Raw genomic sequence first — 8430 nt, 5'->3', positions numbered from 1 at the left:
TGTTTCACTGGGAGACACAAATGTCTCCCCCCCCCCCCTCTGAGACTGGGCCTCCAGCTGTGGACCCACTTTCAATAAGAAAACCTGCTGCAGCACAAAGGTTTGTTCGTCACAAACCAAGCAGCAGTGATGTTGACTTAACTCCCTGTTACATTTTGTATATGTTATTTCACCAAGTTTAAAACCAGATGTTCACTGTGCATCGTGTATGTTAATAAGACCAACGTGGTTTATACTCCTGAAGCCTTAGTTTTTCTTCACTATAGAGAAATAAACATGCTTTTTAAAATCATAATTATGGAAGATGAATCATGTGCTATACCACTGTCAGGACAGGTTATAGACAAAATCCTCAGCAATCCTCAGATCCTCAGGTCATTGACAGCACAAAAAAAATGGCAGGCATGTCAACAATAATAGTTTTTGTCAAGTTAATATTTTCCGTGAGTTGTTACGTGTTGAGGGCTTTTTCTTCATCATAATCATATGTAAAGATTTTATGTAAAAAAATGTAACCTGAATTCTTTGAGTATCTTTCATAATGTTTATTTATTGAATGTTTTATTTTATGGTAAATTACTTGTTTGACTGTTTTCTTTTGAAAACGACATATACAAAGCGTTATTACTGTAAGAGAACAAACAAAATGCTGAACAATCATAAACTGTTTTCAGACATGAACTCTGGGAAATGTCCGGACAATTAGTGGGCATGTTAGGAATCTTTCTTTCAATTCCAGACAAATACTTCATTGTCCCGGTAAGGGAAATTCATCTTGCAGTGGAGCACAGACAAAAACAGTGACAACGATGACAATAAGCACAATAACACATAACACAACAACAAAATCAATGAAAGATAGAATATGTCTACAAAGTTTGAATGTGAGACAAATATCTTTAAATGCAATAGTGTGTAAAGTTGTGTCCCAGGTCAAAGGTCTTCTGTGTGGAGGAGGCGGTCATGTGAAATCAGAATACTACAATGCTTACGAGAGTCTGTTAGAAATCCACTGGGTGGCTTTCTAAAGAATGTCTCTGCATTGCATTTGGCCTTCCGATTTATTGGGGTATTACAGGAGGTCTCTGGGTCTCTGGCCTCCCAGAGGTAGAAGGTTGAGAACCTCTGGCCCCTGATTCCTACTTCAAACCCCGATCCGGCTCATTTAAGACATGTATGATATCCAAGACTGAAAATGATCATCTTAAAGCAGAGAAGTGGATCTTTTTGAGCATCATGTAACTTTTACTGTGTGCACAGAAAATTCAGCTTCCATCTGTATTGCTTTCTGGAATCCACAGCTGAGCTCTAGTAATTCTGGTTTACCATAAGCATTAGTGCTGCTTACTCATGAATCCTAAAGAAAACCTACACCCTGTTGGGCTCCACAGGGAAATGTTCAGTTTTCCATTTCAGACCGATGGCTGTTTTTCACAGGTTACTCTGGTTAGTCACAGCTTTGAAACGTTTGGTTCCAGCTGCAGCAGAAAATCTAGGGCCCCATTTCTTTGATAAAATAATCCTCTTGGAGTTTGTGAGCTCTCCAGCTGTGGACACCTGCAAATGTGACCTTTAATCTCACCTGCACACTGCAGCCTCCGTGTGTCCGAGTCAGGTCAGTTTACTCTCAGGTTGACAATGTCACATTTCATCAAAGCGAGGAAACCTGCTGGACTATGTAGCTGAGCGATTACACACAGAGTGGACACAAAGATTTGAACGACAGCCCTGCAAGAAATAATAATTCTGAAAATCCTTAATGTCCAGTTTTTTATAGTTCTGTACGAAGAACTTAAATAACGCCAAAGTTGAGACGTTAGCGAGAAAGTATTGATTTATGACATGACTACAATATTTTAGCAGTTTATGAATATACTACATGCAATTTGTGTTACTGTGGTGTTTGTACTGCATTACACCATGTTACACTGACATCCTGCTGAAGTGTCCTTCATCTTTAATTGTAAGTGCAACAGTCATTTCCCATTTCATCATACTCATTGGGAGACAAAGTTTGGCACATGCAGCAGTCTGGAGTCTTGATAGATGGCCCCACCTGCTGGACAAATAACAGTACTGATGAGGGATTCAGGAAACAACCACAGAGAGGGATCATCTATCTCCTGAAATCTGTTTGCCCATCTGTCTGCATATCTGTCTGTCTGCCTGTCTGTCTCTCTGTCTGTCTGTCTGTCTGTCCTCTGTCTGCCTCTTCTGTCTCTGTCTGTCTGTCTGTCCCTCTGTCTGCCTCTCTGTCTGTCTGTCTGTCTGTCTGTCTGCCCCACTGTATGCCTGTCTGCCTGTCTTTCCGTCTGTCTGCCTCTCTGTCTGTCCCTCTGTCCCTCTGTCCCTCTGTCTGCCCGTCTGTGTGTCTGTCTTTCTCTTCCTCTGTCTGCCTGTCTGTCTGCCTGTCTGCCTGTCTGTCTGTCTTTTCCTCTGTTTCACTGTCTGACAGACTGACTGCCTGCCTGTCTGTCCCTCCGTCTGCCTGACTGTTTGTCTGTCCCTCTGTCTGCCGGCCTGTCTTTCTGTCTGTCTCTCTTTCCCTCTGTCTGTCCCTCTGTCTGTCTGCCTGTCTTTCTGTCAGACAGACTGTCTGCCTACCTGCCTACCTGCCTGTCTGTCTTTGGACAAACAGAATCAGAAGCAGTGACAGCTGTAAGTGGCAGTTTTGTGCTAAATGGGTGAATGAAACTTGAATTGTAAAACACCTTGAATGTTTTTTAAGAGGAAAAGAAACTAATTTGAACCCAACACCAAAAGAAGCTCAAACAAATGTAGTCAAAAACTGAGGTGTAAAACAAAATGGCAGATCTTCGCTCCAGGCTTCCTGGCAAAGAATTCAAATAAAGGTGTAACTCATACATTCACTAACTGAAGGAAAACACAGACTTGACAAAGTAAGAGTAAGTAGTTTTAGCTTGGCCTGGCACAAGGTACTCACAAAAATGAATTTCATTCATTCACCTATCGGGGAGTGTAACAGTCACCATGGCTCAGGCCGTCACAAAGGAAACTGTGGAAACTAAAGTGTTTGCGGCACTGTGGTAGATTATACAACCTAACTAGACTAAAGACTAAAGAGGAGACAGACAAATGCTGAAATAGAGAAATATTTGTAGCATGTGTCAGTAAGATGATTTGTTGGAATAGTTGAAATCAGTTTATGTGCAGGAGTTGCTGGCGACCCAAAAAAAGTGAGTGTTGAGTGTTACTGTTGTGTCAGCATTTACACTAGGGACAAGGTGGTGGAGTTTGTTGCTGTTACACACACACACACACACACACACACACACACACACACACACACACACACACACACACACACACACACAGACTAGACAGGGAAGGAGGCAGTTAAACCCTGAGAAATAGAATAATGTTGCATATTCAATATTTGAGTATGAATATAAATCTCAGTATGATTGCACCATTTGTCTTTGTGCCGTTAACAGCAGGTATTTTGTTATGAGGCCTGTTGTGCATTTGCCAACACACTCAGGATCACCTGGGTGTGTTTTTGGCGAACATCCGACAAATATTATTTTTTCCCTATGTGAGCAGTGGTTTCTGTCTTGGTTCTCTGCCATGACTCATTGTCTCCAGCCTCCTCTTGGTGGTGGTCTCTTGAACGCTGAACAAAGCCAAGCCCAGAGATGCCGGCTGACTGAACGAAGGCTTCTTGTTGACGTTGATGATTTTCATGCTTATACTTTCACATGCTCAGGGAGGTTTTGGCAGGATGACCACTTCTGGGAAGATTCACCACTGTCTCACAGTTTCTCCTCTCGTTCACCGCACGTACAGTTGGCCGGGGGTTCAGTGGCGCCCCACAGCTTTCGGAATGACCTTGGAAGCGTTTCCAGACTGACAGGCCTCAACGCGGGCCCTCTGGGTGATGATGGGAGTGCGTTTGATTGTGATTTGATATGGTTCTGAAACCTGTGTGATGATGTAGCTTCTCTCGTGGTTCGAGGCCAAAATTTGTCAGACGTCCAATCGGTTGAGTCTGGTCCAGATCAGTCAAGAGAGCTGCCACTTTTGTGAGAAGAGTTGAGAAATAAGAATTTACTCAAACAAATTGGCACCAAGCACAGGAATCTTCTCCCACTCCCACTAAACTGAACAGACTGAACATATATAAGGGAAAAATAAGGTAAAGTTTAAATATAATTAAATGTAATGTTTGGTGAAATATGCTTTTTTATATTCTTCTTGAGAGTTGGAGAAGATCTGTACCACTTTCATATCTGTCCTTTGCTCACTTTGCTCTAATAGCAAGGTTAATAATAAGAATAAGAATAAGAATAAAACAATAATAAGAATAAGAATAAGAATAAGAATTATTATTCTTGCCCATGGACAATTTACAAAACATCATTAAAAAAAGTTATATTAGCATAGATTAGATACAATTTTTATTTTTGTGTAAAGTGATGTTTTGACTTGAGATTTGAAAACAAATCCAGAATAATAATTCAGTCATCATCATACATTTTATAAACAAAATAGACAGTGGAAATCAAGTTGAAAGTCTCAGAAGTGAAATGCTTATTACCACCACCAAGGATGTCAGGTTTTCATTTGCGTCTGTTTGTTTGTCTGTTAGTTCGCAGCATTACACAAAAACTACTTGACAATGAAACCTGGTGGAATGATGTAGTATGAGTTAGAGGAGAACCCATTGAAATATGGTGCACTTTGATTAAACTCAAGCCGACTGCTGGTCCTTTTTCTGCCATTGACAGTAGAGCCTGGAGGTGTGTGCTCTGCTGAGAGCTATTAGTGAATGAAAAGGTTCTGGCAGAAGAATAAATGCTTATCTAAAAACGCATCTCCAAAACGAAATAATTACAGTCCTCCAGCTTGTTTGTTTAATTTGATCAAAGTGCAGAAATAACAATTCCCCATTCTGATCATTTCTTTCCTGAGCAGTAACTTGTTGCCTGGTCAAAAATAACTAAATTCCTCAGATTAAACAAACAAGATGTAACATGATAATTAATTAATACACAGATTTTGTCGGGCTTTAGAAGGAGCCTCACTGTTTCCCCTGTTATTGGTGTCGAGCTTTGCTAACGAAGACTCAGAAGCTAATAAAACCCATTTACTAGCATCACTAAAAGCAATTTATTACCACATTAGATCTTGTTTACAAACTCCAAAGTGTAAAAACCACACACTGTGGTCAGGGACTGTTTGTCCAGGAACAGTGAGTTCCTGATGTGCTTGTGGATTTGGTTGCACTTGAACAGAACCAGGCCCATTTTTCTCCTCTTGCCATTGTTTCCAGGCCTTGTGCTAAGCTAAGCTAGCTGCATCTATCAGACACACACATTAAAGTGGTATTCATCTTCTCTCAGCGAGATCACAAATAAACATTTTTTCATAAATCTTTGAACTATTTACAGATTAGATGTAGTATGCACGATATTCTGCAGAAACAACATAAATATTTACATTTTATGATGAAGAAAAAAATAGTGGTTATCATAGGCCTCATGTAACCTTGTGTATCCATGTGTGTGTGTGTGTGTGTGTGTGTGTGTGTGTTCGTGTGCATGCATGCGTTTGGTTAAATTTGACCAGAAGCCCTTTTAAAAGCAGCCCTGTGATGCTGCTGCTGTTTGACATAGTAAGGGAAATTCCATCTTATTAGACCTAATTATCATTCTTCAATCTGTTTCTACTTAAATGAGGTCCAGACACTAATCAGAGAACGCTCTCTCTCTCGCACACACACACACACACACACACACACACACACACACACACACACACACACACACACACACACACACACACACACACACACACACACACACACACACACACACACACACACACACAGACTCAATGTGGTCTTAATTTTCATTAATGTGAGGACGGTTGGAGGGTTGGCAGGGGAGCGGACAAGTCTCACGGTACCTGAAACATAAAACATATCTAATCCCATGATTCCATTAGCAGAAGACCATAACACATCATTCTTCTCAGCTCGAAACTACACACAGGTGGTCAAACAAGCTCACAACTCCTGAGAAGTCATGAGGAGCTGTTAGTAATGCCTCCCGCTCGCCATGGGAGGGCAACAGAGGCCTATAAAAACAGCTTGGTGCTGCATTTGACAAGAAATGTCTATTTAACCTATTGGCCAATCATTTAAGAAACGGTACTGTGGGCTGAAGCAAAACCGTTTCCAGTGGGGTTATTTACCCCCAGGCAGGTTTTGGAGCAGGAGCTTTCTCCTTAATCTAATGCAGCGCTCTCCTCAAACCCCCCAAAAAACAAAGCACAGCTCCATCTTTTTGACACATCTTGGTTCCAGCTTCTAGTTCCCTCCAGTAACTTGGAGGCTTTATTGTCATAAAACTCTTGCCTGGTCCAAGCTGCAAAGTATGTTCCCATTATTCTTCATTGCACCAATTCTGCATAACATCTCATCGTGTTGTTTCACATTAGAGATTCATGAATCCTCCGTATGGGGGTGCAGCCCCTCCAGTGCTGCGAGATTAATAGACCCACAAAAAATGGACCTAAAGCATGTGTTTATTTAACAACCTAACACGCACATTGCATCATATACTGAGGGAATAATGGGGAAGGTAACAACAAAACTGAAGGAGGGGCCCATGACTTCAAATGTATTTTAAAAAAAATGTATATACATCCTTAGAGTTTGTTTTAAGTTGTTATGGAGTAATGTAAATGTATTTATTCATCTGACATGATTATTCTCTGAAATCCTCTGTCTGCATACATTGTTCCAACATGGTTACCGCCACTGTGAGCCTTGTGGTCACATCATCTAAACCTCTAACTTCAGCTCCTTTTTCACTATATAGAGCCTTTTAAAATAGCTCAATGTATTGTGTTAATATTCATTTTTATTTTACTGTTACACTGTTGATGTTTCACATTTTCTTTGTCTTTTCAAACAAAGTTGGAGTGATCGTCACTGTCAGAATATCCAACCCAGCTTACACCTTGAATTGTGACTCAGTTGCTCATAATGCTGATGTGAATGATCTGACACGACTTCAGCTTCAATCACCACAACCGGACCCAATGAGACCAGCAAATCAACCACAAGCTCTGTCCCGTGTAATGTGCAGGAGCCACTGATGGAGGTGTTGATATGACATGAACAAAAAGAAAAAGGCTATTAGGACTCACATTGCTAATGGTACACAACCATTGTGATGATGACATGTTGAAAAGAAGAAAAAAGCATCTTGTATCAGGGGTTAGAACTGACGCCTCACACCAAGAGGCTTCTGGGTTTGAACCATAGACTGGGCTGGATATAAAGAGGGAGGACATGACAACTCCTCCAAAATGAAGCCAAATCATCTTATAATAAATCATAATATAATAAAAATTAAAAATAACCTGGAATAAATCAAAATAAAAGTATTCAATTCAAATTTCTGGATTGCCACCTGGTGGCTGCTTGCATCATAAATCCTGCATCCTCTATGTTAGTTGATGGGACATGGACCAAACTAAAAAGTCAAACTACGTCTCAAATACATATTTCTCAAAGAAGTTTTCTGTCATTTTAGGTCGTTTTTAATCACACTGATTTATGTCCAAGTGCATATATTTTTACTTAGAGAGTTAGTTTTGAATTTGTTATTTGACACTGGTAAACGGGTTGGAACATCATGTGTCGACAGTACCTCGCTACCGTGAATCCATGGCGGAATATCTGGGGTATTCCATCCATCTATTAATCAAACCCTGGTTCAGCAAAAGGCATTCCTGTGAGGAGTTTACATGTTCTTTAGTCATTGTGGCTTCCTCCCACAGTTCAAAGACATGCAGGTTAAATTGATTGGCGGCTTCAAATTGCCCGTAGGTGACTCTTGCCCAGTGTCGCCACAACCATCAAAGGATAAGCTGTGTAGCTAATGGATGGATTGTGGTTCAATGGTTCAAAGGATATACAGGCATTCTCGCAATGCTGGCGATAGATGTTCATCAAATGCTGCATGAAGAAACCACAGGCATGGAGTTAAAAAGTAAAGTAAGTGTAAAGAGTAAGATATGTTTATTTAAAATAAAAAAAACACAATATCTGCATCATTGTTTAAATATCCTTTTCAATCCTAAAGTGAAGAAAACTGAAATTTCAGTTTGACCTTTAAACTTTTTGCATCAGATCCTTTGATGTTGTTTTTGGAGCCATGCAGGAGCCAGGCATGCAGCCAAGAAAGATGTACATGAGATGAGATTATTATAACTAAATAAAGACTGTGGTGAGAATTAGAAGAAGATGTGAACATGGAGTCCGGTTTGAATGTGGCCTGAGTTATGCTTTCAAAGGGCATTCGGAGCTTCAGGGCGTTTAGGGTTAGGCCTTGATAAACCTCCCTGATGTTTTTCCGCACGCTCCTGATCTTGAAACTGAATGGGCAGAGCGTGCCA

The sequence above is a fragment of the Hippoglossus stenolepis genome, chromosome 7 (genome assembly GCF_022539355.2).
Source record: "Hippoglossus stenolepis isolate QCI-W04-F060 chromosome 7, HSTE1.2, whole genome shotgun sequence".
In the NCBI taxonomy this organism is placed as follows: domain Eukaryota; kingdom Metazoa; phylum Chordata; class Actinopteri; order Pleuronectiformes; family Pleuronectidae; genus Hippoglossus; species Hippoglossus stenolepis.
This window is presented reverse-complemented; position numbering follows the sequence as displayed.